Genomic DNA, 17,561 nt, shown 5'->3' with positions numbered 1-17,561 from the left:
ATGCTTTTTAAATGCTGTTAAGAACACCTCAGGCAATCTGGCAAACCTATGTGTTATGCTTTTTTCAACAGTAATCATAGGTGTATACTGCAGATATTTAACCAAATTAATCTTTTCAATAGGAAATGCAAGAACAGGTTGCAACAGTAGAAAGATAATCCGCCTGTTGTTTTTGGTTGCTCCAGCATTCAGCTGCAGCTACCAATGACCACCATATTGCATCCACACTGTGCTTGTTTAGGGTCCATGCACATGAGTGTAGAGACCCTATACATCAAAACTCAGAGTCCCTACTAATCCATACAATGGACCCATGGGCACTCCATGAGCCACTGCATGGGAAACTTCTGCCACCCTAATATTGGCCAGCAAGAGTCCGTAGAAACCATAATTTTCACTAATTTAGCATCCATATTATGAAGAGCCCTTACAGTTGGATAAAATACAATATGCATAGGCTATGAACCACAATGGTATACCACAGCTGTTAGCTGCATAAGAAAACCAAAAGAATTGTACAATTTACACATGATAGCCAATGCATTGTGTAGCCCTCAACAGACTGTATTTTACCCATGGCCTATATACTAAAGTTGTATATACAGTGTCAATTGGCTTCTGATAAAGAAGAGACTGTTCCAGCAGTTCAACAACAGACAATCTGTTTGGTCATGCCCAGTTAACTGCCAACAAAAAGAATGGTGCAGGCATCGGGGCTACGATTTTAAACCCATGCACCAATGGGTAAATAAGAATTTAGCACAGTATCAAATGCTCTTTGGTATTTAAAAAAGGATCTTGCAAGCCTTAAAAGATGAGGCAAAGTGTTCATGCCAATCAGTTCACCCCTGGGATATCCACTGTTCATTAACCTTTTGTTTCAGGTTTCTTTGTTTTTTTTGTCCCAGTTTTCAAAGTCAACAGATTTTTTTAACCATTCAAAGTTAGCTCACAGATTAACTGTACAGTGGGAAAAGTTTCTTTTTCTAGTTATCTTGCCTCTTTATTTTAATCTTTCATCATTGGCTTGTATACAAATGGAAAAGCTTAGAAAGGAATCGGCCACTTGTGCAATGGTGAGGGGAATCCTAATATGAGTCTTCTAATCCATGCTTATTGGATTGCCGCCCATCTTCTGACCTAATGGTCACTTCAGACTTGTTAGAGTCAAAGAGTGACTTCATGCTTTGAGAGTGATTTTTTTTTAGCTGGACTCCTTAGTAACATTTGCTTTGTTGTGTCCATGAAAAGAGCATTTCACACTATTTATTTTCCAGATTCCCGTGAAAAGATAAACTGTAACCATTCTCCAATACACAGGGAAAGCCAAATAACACAAACTAGCATAAATTGATATTTTAAAAATAACCAGCTTCATCAAGCATACATTAAACTATAATTATTTTGTTATGCATTCTTTATCCACACCCCAGAATTCTCACTCTCTAGTGCCTCCATCATCTGTATATATGGCTTTATTTTGCTTTCTGTCCCATCACCTTATGACATTAGCTTTTGTCAAAGCCTTATAAATTCTGATCTGTAGTGTACTGACATTGTGCTAACTTCAATTTTTAGAATCAGTAAGTTGATATTAGTAATATTATCTACTGTATACAATATTCAATCTCTATGATCTTTATGTCATATACATGTGATATGGATGCACCTGCAAGGGTTTACTTGATCTCCGATCACTCAGTATTATATTCCCTTTCCACTCAGGCTGCATTTGTAGCATAAACCACAAGCCAACACAGTCCACTCACCTAAGAAACATGCTACTAATACCTACCAAATTCTGAGCCTGATAGGAAACCCAACACACACACTCTGCTGTTCAGAAGTTAAGTGACTAAACAGTACAATTGGCTAAGGAGGTTCTTTTTAAGCATACAAGGACTATATTTAAAAAAAAATGTTTTTAATATAAAAAGTACAATGCTTACAAATATAAAACTAAGAGAGATAAACATGGCATACAAAACATAAGCAAAACTGTTGTAAAAAAAAATAAAAAAGAGAAATAACAGAAGACCCAACACAAGCTGTAGTCTTCTCTGCTTCCTTTAGGGTAGGAGAATACGCTCAGTCTTTGCTGACCCTCGAATCATGCTTTATTGTTTTAAAGATGTTAATGCATTATTATTTTTTTTGTTTAGGTTTCAGAACCAACAACTAATTTATTAGGCAAAAGTGAGGTTTATTAGTAGGTAATGGAGGGGGGGGGGGGACATGCAACCCTAATCTTCTTATAAAAGCTCTTTGCCTGTTCAAACAATTTTAACAAAATTAACCATTACAAAATACATACAGTATATAGTGATGTACAATATTCAAGGCAAAACTCTGAGAAATAGATTATCTGCTTTGCGGACCATTTCTGAAGGTAAATCAAGGTACTTTTCTTCATGCAAGCTGGCTCTTTCTGCAATGCTTATGGGCAGGCTTGCTCATGTCATGCCCCACTATCTCACTTACCTTGTCTTATGTGCAATACAGAATGAGAAGAAGGTGGCATATAACGATAATAATATTATTAGAATCTACATGTAATTTTTACCTAAATTGAAAAGGTTCCTTTGTTTTGTACATATGGGGGAATATAAAATAAAATATCTTGTTGTTTTAGAGCAAGCTTATGAACTTGTACTGGCGTTGCATAGTCTCTATTATTCTGACTCTGCATATGTTTGGGATCTCTTTACACTACTATTATCTGAATCTAATTCAAATTGCATATGAAATTGAATAAAATTCCAAACTGCTAAAATAGCTGACAGGGTCCTCTAAGTTAGCAGATTGGAGAGGAATGCATGACCACAGTATGAGAATACAAGGTCATGGCATACTGGAAAAGAAGAGGGCACTTGTAACGGCATTAATTTCTCATTAATAACCTTGCCTGGTACTATTTGTAATGGCTACAGCATTACCAATACAAAGGTGGGCTATTTTGGCAATCACATCTGTATACATATATACATTGAATGTACAATTTAACTTGCTTACTACTTACACATAATAGATTACTACTAGAGATGAGCAAATTAAAAAAAAAATTGATTCGCCAGTTCGACAAATTTCTTGGAAAAACTTAGTTTCGATCCGAATTTATCCGCAGCAAATTTAGAGAGCCTTTATAGTGGTGTAGAACACTGTGCCTTGCAGTAACACGCATAGGGAGTCTGCTTTGGTAGTAAAATAATACTGTGAGTCAGTATGACACGCAGATGACAGGCTTCGCTCTTAGAATCACTGCACACTTCACTTATTTGGGCAGTCACGGGGCCAAAACTGGCCAAATAACTCAAGTATGAACTTAGCCTTACAAGTTGATGTTAGTGCCAAGAAGAAGCACACTCCTTTTACACCATCGTCAGCTGATTCCACATAGATGTGTACAGAACCTGTTCTATTAAACGCTTATACAAGTAGAGCACCAAGACAGAGTGGAGAGGGTGTCAGCAGTAAGTTTGTGTTGACATCACTGATTATTTTGTCCTTCCTCTGATCCGTCAGAACAATATCCCACAAAAAACGGATATTGTCTGTGGAGCATCCGCCTTCACTCAGTCAGCATTTGGTCAGTAATCCATCAGTATTGCTAATGCCAAAAAAAACAGGAGCGGATCCAAAACATAGATGACAAGTGAACAGAATATTTGCATGTCTTTTGTGTTGTGTACCCACTCCTGCTTTTGGCTAAAAAATCATAAGCCAATTCTGATGGTACCATCAGGCTTTACAGCTGCTACACAGAGAGGATCCGTTGTGCGTCTCATTTTTCCTTCCTTCTGACAGATCAGAAGAAGGGTCAAATAAATGATGATGTCAGTCAGGCCGAAAGGCAAAAAAGTGGCCCAGTCATGAAGTGGGGAGGGTTGGAACAGCATGAGAAGTCCACAGAGTGGCCCAATGACAGAGTGTGGAGGTGGTAGCAGCATGAGTAGGCCACAGAGTGGCACAATTACAGGGTGTGGAGGTGGCATCAGCATCAAGAGGCCACAGAGTGGCACAATGACAGAGTGTAGAGGTGGCAGAAGCATGAGGAGGCCAAAGACTGGCACAATGACAGAGTGTGGAGGCGGCAGCAGCGTCAGGAGGCCATAGAGTGGCACAATGACAGAGTGTGGAGGTGGCAGCAGCATGAGGAGGCCACAGAGTGGCACAATGACAAAGTGTGGAGGTGGCGGCAGCATGAGGATGACACAGAGTGGCACAATGACAGAGTGTGGAGGTGGCGGTAGCAACATCAGGCCGCAGAGTGGCAAGGTGACATATTGTAGAGGTAGCAGCAGCAGAATAGTAGCTGAGGCAGGTAGCCAGAAGAAACCGGTCTCTTTTGTCAAAGTTTGGATGAGGCAGCATGGATGATCTAATCTGAGGAATCAAGCATTGATGGGTGGAAATCCTGGCTAATCCACGCCTGATTCATCTTGACAAAGGTCAGTCTCTCCACATTTAGAGTGGACAGACGAGTTCCCCTTGGGGTAAGTATGGCCCCCGCGACACTAAACACCCGCTCTGATGCAACACTATTGGCTGGGCAGGACATCTTTTCTAGGACAAACTCGGCCAGTTGCTGACACCAATCCAGTTTGGCTGTCCAGTAGTCCAGGGGATCTTCAATGACGGCACCTGCTGGTTCAGGTTCTGCTCTATGTCTAGCTGCTGGTGAGTAGTTTGTTCATTAGGCGGGTAAAGAAAGCTGCTCATCAGCGACTCTAGACTCAGGATGCTGCTGATGGAGCTGGTACTGGTCCTGCCACCCCACCCGTCCCCAGCAGCCATGGCAGTAGAACATGAGCACTGGGGGCCTCCCCGGTCAGACCTGCGAGAGGATGGACGAGGGCACAGATAGGCAGCAGCCAACTGACTACATAGGATGTCTCTATATTAGTTCAGTTTGTCCTCCCTCTGAGCCAGAAGTCATACCTCTGCCGAATGATGACAATTCAGCTGTCACTACGCAAACAAGTAAGCATGCAGCGGGTCATTTGCGCAAGTGACTTGGAGTGACTCCCTGCCTCCATCTGCACTGCATACTTCCACTGTGTGTCTGGGTCCTCTGCCTCATCTTCCTCATCGTCCTGTAGCTCCTCTGGCTGGTCCTGCTTCTCCTGCTCCACCTCTCCTGTTACCTGTGTAGAAAAACCACCCATTTCTATATACATTGATTTTGCTCCAATGTCCTCCTCCTCCTCCAGTTCAGCCCCCACAGGGCTCATGTGGCTATAAGATCTAGGCACCACATCTCCAGTCCCCATACCAGCAAGATTTACCAGCATCTGTTTCAGGACATGAAGCAGTGGAATGACATTGTTCATACAGTAGTCCTGGTGACTGACAAATAAAGTGGCCTACTCAAAGAGCCTGAGCAAACGGCAGGTGTCACGCATAAGCTGCCACTGGCTGACATTGAAGATACACAGGGGAGTACTCCTATTCGCTTGAATCATCAAGAAATCGTTTATGGCCTTTCTCTGTTTGTATAGTCTGTCCAACATATGGAGGGTGGTATTCCAACTGGTGTAAACGTTGCATATCAGCATATGTTGGGGGATTCCGTTCTGTTGCTGCAGCTCAATGAGGATGTGCTTTGCGGTGTATGAGTGGCTGAAGTGCATGCAAAGTTTCCTGGCCATTTTTAGGATGTCTTGCTGATGGGTGGAAGACTTCAGCAACTGTTTGACAACCATTGAACACGTTTGACATGCAGGGCGCATTGCTCAGCCCTCCTTGATGCAGCATCAACACCATGTTGTTCCCATTGTTGGTCACCATGGTTACGATTTTCAGTTGCAGTTCCTCCCCTGTATGACTCTGTTCGCCCAACCCAACAAGGTGCAGAACAGCGTGTCACCGCTGTGCCCTGCACATGTGGCATATTGGAGGGCCCCTGTGAATTGTCCCTGCAGTGGAGGCTGAGGACACAGTGGAGGATGAGGAGGCAGAGATTGTCGCAGGACCAACGGCGTAGCAACGTGGAGGCAGAAGCGGCGACACCTGGCCAAGTTGCTGGTGTGGTTTTGCAGGAACCACATTCACCCACTGGGCCGTAAACGACATGTATTGTCCCTGACTGTAGTTACAGCTCCACACATCGGTGCTGCCGTACACTTTGGCAGACACCAACAGGCTCAAGCACTGGCCCACCTTCTCTTCTACATGTCTGTGCAGGGCTGGTACTGACTTTTGGCAAAGAATTGATAGCTTGGGACTCTCCACCTCGGCTTGGCACAAGCCATCAGTTCCCTGAAAGGTGCAGAGTCCCCCACTTGGAAAGGGAGGGACTGCAGCACCAGCAACTTGGGAAGTAGCACATTCAGCTTCTGCGCCGTTGGATGAGTGCACGCATACTGTTGTCTCTTGGCAATCGCTTCAGTGATCGATTGGTGACGGAATGACTGACGAGGAGTAGGAGGGCGAGGAGCAGGAGCATCAGGTCCAGCAGATGATGGGAAGGACAGACAACTCCCTTCAGCTGAGGTGATGGAACCTTGACTGCCTGAAACAGGGTGCGTGCCACTGAGTGATGCAGAGGTTCCTGCGGTAGACTGGACCGTCACATCGGAGCCACAGTTGACCTAGGCCACTTTCTGGTGACGCTGCATATGTTGACGCAGGGCCGTGGTGCCAACATTGACACCTTGGCCACGCTTTACCTTCTGCCCACATATTCTACATATGGCCATGTTCACCTCCTCTGGCGGCTTAACAAAAAGCTGCCACACCTCAGAGTAGATGATTTTACCACCAACACTATGCACTGACTGACTGCTACCACCGCTGCCTCCGTGAACCCATGTACCGCTACTTCCCGGGCAGGTAGGATCCTGGGAAGCAGGTGGTCTACCCCAGGAACGTTTGGCTCACGACCTCCCACTGCTGCCACCCTGCTGACTCCCGGCCACGCTAGTGACTTGGTGGCTCAGACACTGGCTTACGGGCAAGCTGCCACCCTCTTCTCCCGATGATGATGAAGCCCCTTCGTCACCCAGCTCCCAAGTGCAATCAGCGACATCATCATCATCGAGTACTGTCTGCACGTCTCTGATATCCTCCTCAACCGTCTCTGGGTCAGGAGCCTGACTGCTCGCAACACCAGCTCCCATACCACTATCCTCATCACTTCTTGCCTGCCTAGTGAAAGAAGCGGCAGATGTCTCCTCCAGGTATTGGATGGGCAGTAGCTGCTGACTGTCCTCTAGTAGCTCGTCCTTGCTGAAAAATGGAGTCAAGCCAAGGGAATATAATAATTCTCTCGCCGAGGGAACTGAAAATGACAGAGGGACGTTCAGGACAGGTGGAGGCACAGGAGCTGCTCCCGGGCCATGCCAACTAAGCGTCGTGTCAGAGGAACCCACCGACTCTTGGCTGGGGTTGTCTGATATCACTTGAGATGAAGTGGATGACCGAGTCAACCATTCAAGAACCGCTGGGTTGCTGGTCAAGACACGACTGCTAGATGACAACGGGAGCTCAGGCCTCTCACTGCGACCCCTGCTGCCACATCCCCTTACTCTGCTGTGACCTCTGCCTGCGCCAGAAACTGCCTGCGACAGAAGATTTTTACTTTCGCCACTAATACACGGCAAATAGGACTTAGCACTGCTGAACAGCAATTAGGCCCTACATTTTTCTACTTTTACACAACATAAAAGGCTTTTCAACAGATAAGTGCAACTCTAAACGCCAAATATATTTTTATTTCGCCACTAATACATGGCAAACAGGGCTTTAGAATATATCACTGCACTGCTGAATGGTAATTAGGCCCTAATTTTTTTCTACTTTTACACAACATAAAAGGCTTTTCAACAGATAAGTGCAATGCTGAAGGCCAAATATATTTTTATTTTGCCACTAATACACGTCAAACAGGGCTTTAGAATATATCACTGCATCGCTGAATGGCAATTAGGCCCTAATTTTTTCTACTTTTACACAACACAAAAGACTTTTCAACAGATAAGTGCAATGCTGAACTGCGAATATATTTTTATTTCTCCACTAATACAAGGCAAACAGGGCTTTAGAATATACCACTGCACCACTGAACAGCAATTAATCCCAATTTTTTTTCTACTTTTACACAACACAAAAGGCTTTTCAACAGATAAGTGCAACGCTGAACGGTGAATATATTTTGATTTTGCCACTAATACACGGCAAACAGGGCTTTAGAAGATATCACTGCACCGCTGAACAGCAATTAGGCCCTACTTTTTTTCTAATTTTACACAACACAAAAGGATTTTCAACAGATAGGTGCAATGCTGATCAGCGAATATATTTTTATTTCGCCACTAATGTAAGGCAAACAGGGCTTTAGAATGTATCACTGCACCGCACAAGGGAAAATATATTTTTCTTTTGCCACTAATACACAGCAAAAAGGGCTTTACAACATATAACTGCACCACACAAGGGCAAATAATATGTACTGTAGAAATATTTCCTTGTAATAAACCCTGTTAATGGCTGTATCAAACAGCACTTGCACCCCAATAACAAGAACGGTTTGCTGGAATTACAGAGCTGTATAATGGCAATTTGGATCCCCAGTCAGTGCACCAAGGTGTAATAGGATTGTTCTTATTACCCAGTCTGTAACCTCCCCTACTGAACCCTGTTCTACATAAATGCTGTGGAACGATTCCTCACTATCCTTTACCTACACTTATAAATCTTTTTTTCACCACAATCAAGTCTTTCCTATCACTGTCCCTAGCACCTGCAGACGTCTCTCCCTGCACTAAGTACACTGGTAAATGGCAGAATCTAAGATGACTGCCGCTATTTATAAGGCTATGACATCACAGGGCTGGCTGCTGATTGGTTGCATGCATGGCATTGTGGGTGATCCCTCGTTCCCAGAGTTCCTTGCTCCATGTCCTAACACGTGCAGCAGCCATTTTAGGAAAAATGTGATTCGTTACTACGAAGCGTGAGGAAATTCGGCCCGCGTGCAAATCAAATATTTCCTGAAATTTGGATCGAATTCCACTTTGTCATCTTCGATTAGCTCATCTCTAATTACTACTTGAAAATGGATGTATTTATATAAAGTTCAATTGATCTTTTGACAATTAAAAATCATTTATGCTGTGTAAAGTTATATCCGCATGCTGCAGATTTATTGTAGAACTCTGTGACTGTTCAATTCATCTGAATGGTATTTGCAGAAATCCTTGCACCTGCTGCAGAAACTTCTCCATTCACTTATCGACATGCAATGATCCCTGATGCAGATCAATTGACAACATCAAGTAAGCCAAAAAATCTTACTAGCTTTTGTTCACATAAGGAGTGATACTTAAAAGGGTATTCCTATCACATACAATGGGGGCATATCGCTAGCATTGTCTACAAGGAGAACAGAGTGGGCAGAGCTGTGGCTGGAGGACCCCGGGTTTCCCTGGGTCAGGCCACCACCAAGCACTGCTCCCCGCTGCTCCCCTACAAGTGAATGGGAGTGTACGCGCGGCCCCTGCTCCCATTCATTTCTATGGGGAAGACGGAAATAGCTAAGCCACCGCTCGGCTATTTTTGGCGGCCCCATTGAAATGAATGGAGGGCGGCTGCGCATGCGCAGTGCAGCCTCCAATAATTTCCCCGGTCCAGTCTCATTGTAGGTGCAGGTCCCAGAGGTGGGACCTGCACCTATCAGACAATGAGGGAATATACTAGCAATATGCCCCCATTTCATGTGATGGCAAAACCCCTTTAATGAGGTTTTCTGGGTTCTAGATTTTGATGACCTACCCTCAGAATAGGTCATCAATATCAGATCGGCCTGGGTCGGACACCAATCAACTTTTCCCAGCAGCCACCAAGCATCAGAAAACAACAGTGGACGGTGCCAGAAACAGAAAGATCCATCCACTGTGTGGTAGCCATGCTGAGTTCCTGTGCTCAGCATCCAAAAACCCCACAAAAACAGATGTTAAGGAAGTCTAACTCAAAAATAGAGATGTGTAAATGGAAGTATTCAAAGAAATTTACAGCTCAACCCAGATTTTCTCTTGGTGGTAGCCTTGAACTGCTTAACCAGAGCTTTTTTCATAACAATATATTCCCCTAGTGGTAGCCTCGAACTATTCAATCAGTGATTTTTCATAATATTATCCTCCCCTATTGGTATCCTAGAACTGTTAAATCAGTGTTTTTTCATCATATTATTTTCCCTTGATGGTTGCCTTGAATTGTTCAATCAGTGCTCATATAAGGGAAAGGTAGGGAAGGCTTGTCCCTGAGCTACAGGTGGTGGTTAGTATGTAATATTAATAATTAATATTCATAATCACCAGCCCTATAACAAGGTCTCAAATGTCTGGTGTGTAATGGTGAGGGTTGCAGGTCACATATGTTTTTAAACTTGGTTCATTTAGAACAATAGTCTCTCATGTAATTATGCACTTAAGGCCTTGAAAAGAAAACAGAAAGAAACTTGAAATCTGCAAGACATTTGTGTGTACAACTGACTAATATTTTACAGAAAATTCATGAATTAAAAACTATCACGTTAAAAATGACCAACACAGTTAATTGATAAGGAATCAATACTACCATCAAGTGCCACCTATACACAAAATGCTACGGTAACAGTATATGAGATCATAACACAAAGTCCCTTCTTTATTCATATACCTAATAAAGTGCACAGTGAAAGTACAAACACCAAAGTGTACAAGGATCAGCATAATACACTAATATAAACCCATATTTGGTTCAACCATCCATGTACCTCAGCACACATTTCAGTAATGCATTACAACAGGCATGCTCAACCTGCGGCCTTTCAGCTGTTGTAAAACTACAACTTCCACATTGCCCTGCTGTAGGCTGATAGCTGTAGGCTGTTCAGGCATGCTGGGAGTTGTAGTTTTGCAACAGCTGGAGGGCCGCAGGTTGAGCATGCCTGCCTTACAACATTTGTCTTTAAAACTCTCACATTTTGGGTGTCATTTACTAAAGACTGGCGTAAAAATCCTGCTGGCAAAAGATGTAACCAATGTATTAAGAGGCACAAGCATCATACTATATTTCTCACATTTGTGAGTTCCATATGCCAGAAACTGAAACGAACGTCAGCTAAGCCCGGGCAAAAAGTTGCTAAATTTTTGTTCAAACTGCTATTTGGCCAAATTTGCAACTTTTTTATGCCATAAAACAGTTGTAAAGCCTTTGGAAATGACCCTCTTTATGTCTTATCATTTCACCACCACCTTATGACAGGAAAGTTGTTATAAGAATCTTTATGAACAATCTTCATGACTAGCATATGAAGAATTAGACTATACATACACAAGGTTTATCTCCAGTCATGGATATATACAAGTCTGTACAATAGCTGTATACACAAAGTGGTAGGACACTTTTAATCAAGACTATTTGCAAAGTTGGTTAATTTTTTATTTAAGGTGCATTTGAACAATAATAGTTGAGATGGGATGAATCCTTGAAAGTGGCTTCAGAGAAGAAGATGTGTCTTCTGTGAAGAAATATCCAGGTATACATTTTCATCTGTGAACCTGTTGCACATAAAGAGAGTCTATTTTATATTTGCCTTAGGTCATAATGCAACCACAATCACGTTCCATAGTACGCACAATAACATTGTAAAACATTTAACTAATTACAGCATGCAGTTGACAGAAAGGGCGGGAAATATAATGTACCATCTGCAATTGATTTGTCTTCAAAAACTACGAAAGAACTGGAACTTAATTCAAGCATAATTTCCAGATTTCAATAAGTCAGATTTATTTTCTCATGGCCTGGAAAAAAAACAAAAAACCTTGCTGAACCATCAAACTACATCACCAAATAATATGTTACAACTTACAAGTTGTATCCTGCAATATCATACCATTGTACATAATGTCCTACATCTAGGAATATTTCTTAAAAGAGTCACATTAAAAGAAAATGTATACAATACATGACATTGACTTAATTCGTCTACAGTCTTTGGGGAAACAACTACAAAGGTTTGCTTAAAAAAAAAAGTTGTAAAGGTACTTATTTTAAAATTCAGAATAAAAAGATAACAGCTGTGGTCATCTACCTATCAGATTCTAGGCTCTTTGACACCAAATTGTAGTATTAAGCAGCTGTATCCATAATATATGAGTTTAAAAAATGTAAATGGCTAATAGTTTGTGGATGACATTGGGCTACTATAAGATATAGACTTGGATGAATTGAATGTTACTTCTATAATACAAAGGGGTAAGTGGCTACCAGCACCTCTTGCACCACGCGTTCCTGTTGGAGGCTCTAAAATGGCATTGGACTTCAACTTGGCACAATTTATTTCCTTTTGCTAATGCAACACTAACATTTTCAACAATATTGTACAGAGATTGCAATTAAGGGCAAAAACGAATGTTCAAAGCAATTTGCCTGTGTAAGCATGTTAGGCATGTGCAGACAATTCACTAATGTGTCGACCTAGAAATTATAATTTGTTGCTGGTATAATGTCTCATGTAGACAGACATCTGATAGTGTTTAGCAGGTAAGACAGGAGGAAAGGATATTTTAAATAGTCACAAAGCCATTTGCAACTATTTTAGGAAGCAGATGGGGGCTGTGATTTTATAGCAATTTGTGCTCCACTTAATAGCTACACAGACTCAAAATGTGTCAAAATGACATACAGTCAGACATATAGCTAGTGGCTGCAGGGGGGCAGCAGCCCACTGGCATGGTAGGGTGCACCAGAATCATCTGTAACAGCATCCACAGGACATTAAAATGGTTGACGCCTGTGGTAGAGCTGGGAGCCACAGACTCCTTACCCTAACATTCTCTGTCTGCGGCCTACAGGATGCCAAAACATACAGTACATCATCATCCCGGGATAGGTGGCACAATGACGTCTCTGCATCACGCCGCTATGACACTAGCTGTTAAAAGATAATTAGAGGTAAGCATTTTTATTCTAAATCAATTTTTATTCATTTAGCATTTCCCAAAAGTTTTGGCGATTCGATTTTGGAGAATTGTGCAAAATGGCATCCACTATTTTACATATTACAGTAGTGAGTACAGCAGGGCAGGGGATATGAAGGGGAAAATCACAGTACCCCAGGCCCTGGTCAGCTGGCTTCTTCATAATGCCTTGTAGTCATTCTTACAGCCAATAAGAAGAAACAATATAGATGTGTCAAAGGCACTATATTATGTCCAAAGCAGAGACACCATTCTCAGCTTTTCCACTGATGTTAAAGGGCACAGGCCGTCTCTGTCACAGACACAGCAATTTAGACATATAATATTGTAAGTTTAAGGCCTTACACAGACAGTGTTAGGGATTGGTAGATATAATTAGTTAGGTAGATTTAATTAATTTATAAACAGACAGGCTTTAGCATTTATATTAAGGTAGGGGCAGTTTGTACCCCTTAAAAGCCAATCATCTTCTTCCTTGTTTGTCAGATTTCATACTGCTGCTTGTCCTGAAAAAGGGAGAATTTTTGGACTACTTGTCAAAAACAAGACATTGCTTTAGCTGATATTAGTATATAAACCCATTAAGGGATTGTATTTGGACTGCTTGTTCAGAACAAGCCATTCCTTTTTCCAAAACTAGATGTATGTATAACCAAGGACAGGCAGCTTCCTCCCATTAAGATATAATTTTTTGCACCGCTTGATCAGAACAGGCCACTGCTTTTCCAACACTAATGTATGTGTATAAACACTGGCAGGCATCGTCCCCAAAAAGGGTTAATTTTTTATACTTTTTTTACTTTTAAAAAGCATAACAAATGTGTGGTGGTCAAACAAGCTGTTGGCAACAACTGGCAACCATGTTTTTACCCTTAACCATATATGTTGCTGTCACTTTAATATTAATAATGCTGTCTTGGCATTAAAAAGCTTAAACTTAGTTGCATACAGTCCTATAAGACCCCAGAGTATCATATGCAACCTATTAGGGCAATCTAAGCACTTTCAATTTTGGTCAAATTTTTTCATGCCTGAAATGAATCTTTCAACCAAATTGTTAGAATCAGACGCAAAACAAATTTCAACAAATTTGCTCATCTCTAAAAATAACTTCTTGTGCTCATCGGGGGTCGAGCTAAGGTGAGTGCAAGATTTTCCATGGGTCACAAGGAGAAGCATTTACTCAGGGACAATTTTATTTAATCATAGGGCTCAAGGGGCATTGCCATTTTTTTCAAGGGGCACAGGGTGCATTATTATTTATCCTGGCAACATGGGAGCATCATTACTTAATAAGGAGGCACATGGGGCATTATTACTTTATAGGGACCCTCAGGGACATTTGGTATTTTTAGCAGGCATTCAAAAAGCATTATTACTTTTTAGGGAGCACTTAGTGGGCATTGTTATTTTAGGGCCACTCATGGGACATTATTTCCTTCAAAGGGGCATACTGTAAATTGGTCATTATTATGTCTATGGCCGAAATTGGGTCACTATGACTAGGGCACTCACAGGATTCATTATTACTTTTTAGGGGGTACAAAAGGGTGATTTTTACTGTCTAGAGGGCACATAGGGGGAATAAATACTACATTATGCGAACAGCAGTGAGCATTCTTACTTTGTGGGGCACAAAAGATGGCATTGTTACTGTATGGTGCACTATAACCATCTGAGGAACAATATGAGGCACCCTCCCTCTCCTTCTTGATTGGCAGGACCTGGGGAGATGACTATGCAGGATCCTAGCCATGTTAATCAAGAAGGAGAGAGAGGGGCTGGCGGAGGAAACAGGAGGAGCATAGGTGCACATGGTAGCCCACCCTCAGTTCCCCTAACTGCTCATGTGCATGTGGATTAAAATTACTTACAGAATGAAGCAACATATTGCTAAGTAAAAGGTATCATTACATTCGGCTGAGAAGGCCCTACAAGGCATTGTGCCTGGTTTAACAGTGAATTTTCTGGTGACAGATTTCTTTTAAAGATGAATTACAGTTGTGCAATACTAAAACTAATACCAATGAGTTAAGCAACAATTGTACAAGCCATGTGATTTCAAGATAGCCCTGTTAGATTGCTGATATCGGCTAGAATTTTCAATGAACCACTAAGCACACTGTCAGCACAGAACAGAAGAAATGAGATATGAGGCTGTTTTAATAGAATGCATTTTGCCTGTACAGTTTACATACTAAGAAAGCAATTTACTTCATGGCGCCAAGTAAAGGATGTTTAATTCTTCAGGACGTATCTCATGTTTGTTGACAATGGCCTATAAATAAAACATGATTGTCGGTGTAATTTATATGGCTGCATGTGTAAACCTAGCGATCCCATTCAATTAAGCAGCAAAATAAAAGTGAGGGGAAGTCTTTCAATCAAGACAGGCATTAAGAATGTGTGAGGGAGGTGAGGGAGGGGAATCCTGACAACCTGAAGATTTTCACACATAGGAGTTCAGCTTGTCTGTTATCATATTAGGTATATTCTGCAGTTATGAAATCTGGGCAAGGTGAGCTGGCGATGACAGTGCCGCAGACATGTCACTCACAACCTCAGAATAGAATTAAAAGACTTAAGTATATTTCATGTCAAGCGTCATACAACACACATAACACATGTACAATCTATTCAGATGTTTGCAAAATTCTGGGTCCAAGAGCTTACAATTTGATTAGTCTTAGAATAAACATAGTCATTTGTATAGGTAGGTAAAATGGATGACTGATGATTGTTCAGTAATGGAAATCTGGCTGCTCTAGGGAATATTTCTTGTAAACGACTACATCAGGTCTATCCGCCTACAAAATTAGTAATTTTGTACATTATCGTTATTTCACTATGTTACTTGCATTCTGTTGTCTGTATACATCACTCTCAACTGTGTTTATTGACGTATTCACTACTTATGATCTAGAATTTACTATTGCAGTAAAAGTAGGACCTTTTTGCATGTGACTTCACATTGTATTCAAACCCAGGACACTATTCATGAAGCCCCTCTAAAATATAGATGTCAGAGGTGGACTTCAGCTACGAAGGTGCTTGACGGCAGACCCACACGCTACAGTGGAGCATCTCACTGCCAAAGTGAACCATGGGGCTACCAGATGTGTGTGCGTTAAGGTAAGGAAAGTTTTTGTGGAATTCTCTGGGCCACTTTATCCATGTGGAAGGCACTCTCATCCGATTTGGGTATGAATCTATCCTTGCAGATCACGTACACTCATAAAGGCTGATTATCTTCCCTGGGGCAGATGAGATCTTTCAGCAAGACAATGTAAGATGTTACATGTCTGGAAATTACCGACATTGGTTGGAAAACCATGACTAAAACTTCAAAGTATTACCCTGGCTCCCTAATTCACCAGACTTGAACAAAAATGACCATCAATGGAACAACTTCTATCGTCATGTTCCCTCTATGGATCCTCCCCGACGCACCCTCCAGCAGCTGTGAGATGCACTGCAGTCGACATGGCTCCAGATATCTGTAATAACCTACCAGGACCTTATTGAGTCACTCCTAACCCGTCTAGCTGGTGTCCGTGCTGCACACGGCGGTTTCTCTGGATATTAGCTGGTGGTCATAATAATGTGACTCGAATTTGTAATTTTCAGAGAACAAACTGCGTAGATATTGCTAAATAGCTCATAATCCAAAGTGCCTGGCTAGGATGAAATTTCATGTGGTGGACTGACTGAGTTATTCCTGGGAAATAACTCATCACTGACACAATATTTGGGGTGCTGGTTGAATGCAGTATGTACTAATATATTGAAGTTTCAATTAAATAAAATAATTAATTTAGTGTGTGCATGTGATTGTGCCCGCTGAGGAACAAGGACTGATGAGAGTGATAACAATATTTGTATAGAACATTAGAGTACGTTGGCACTGTGTAAATAGTGCATAACAAATTTCATTACTTTAACCCCATTTTATATTAACTTGATTTTTCTAAATTTCAAAGTGGTGTTTGAGAAAATTAGAAGGAAATCAGATTGCTTATATGGACGCATGTTGCCTACAATGCTGAATTACAAAATGTTACAAAAACAAATCTTTTGTTCTATGGTGATTGAGCAAGTCCATATGCTTCCGTGACCTTCAGTAAGATATTTTAATTTAAAAAAGTAAGCTAAGGGGCTGAAAAAAAAAAATACATTTTCAAAGCCTTTGATAAGAAGACTATAACTTCAGTGTTACAAATGCTGTAATATGATTCACTTTCCCCTATTCAGGGGTCTAGTCTTATTTTTACATTCTACTGTGCACAAGGTGTTATACAGGGTAAAACATTGAAAACCTGTTCTTTTTTTTTCCCCGTTTGAGCAAATCCTCATTCAATGTACTGTTAAAGTAATCTGGGAAGTATAAATCTTGTAAAGACCTGCAAGGTTTCCACTTGTTCATTTTTCTTTTATGTGGATGGCTGTTGACCTTGATCTTCCTCAGGCAAGGTATAGGCTGTATTCTATGCACTATTTAAAAGGAAGAATTGAATGTTATAAGTGGATACTCACATCTAAATCAACAAATCTGAACACTTGAAGCTAACACTAGGGTAAATATGACAGAAGATATAA

At 41.4% G+C, this 17,561-nt stretch overlaps 1 long non-coding RNA gene across 10 annotated transcripts in view; it reads right to left on the bottom strand.

Annotated features, from left to right (window-relative positions):
* Positions 1 to 10,590: 10,590 nt before the first annotated feature.
* Positions 10,591 to 17,561, bottom strand: part of LOC122927527 — an 84,404-nt gene continuing 77,433 nt past the window's right edge. For 4 of the 10 annotated variants that reach the window (XR_006387795.1, XR_006387791.1, XR_006387800.1 and 1 more), the window contains one exon: positions 10,591 to 17,456. This is a non-coding gene — a long non-coding RNA (uncharacterized LOC122927527). The remainder of the gene's footprint in view (positions 17,457 to 17,561) is intronic. The other 6 variants (XR_006387794.1, XR_006387793.1, XR_006387796.1 and 3 more) reach the window with 6 other exon arrangements.

Source organism: Bufo gargarizans, chromosome 2, assembly GCF_014858855.1.
Source record: "Bufo gargarizans isolate SCDJY-AF-19 chromosome 2, ASM1485885v1, whole genome shotgun sequence".
Taxonomy (NCBI): Eukaryota; Metazoa; Chordata; class Amphibia; order Anura; family Bufonidae; genus Bufo; species Bufo gargarizans.
This window is presented reverse-complemented; position numbering and strand designations above follow the sequence as displayed.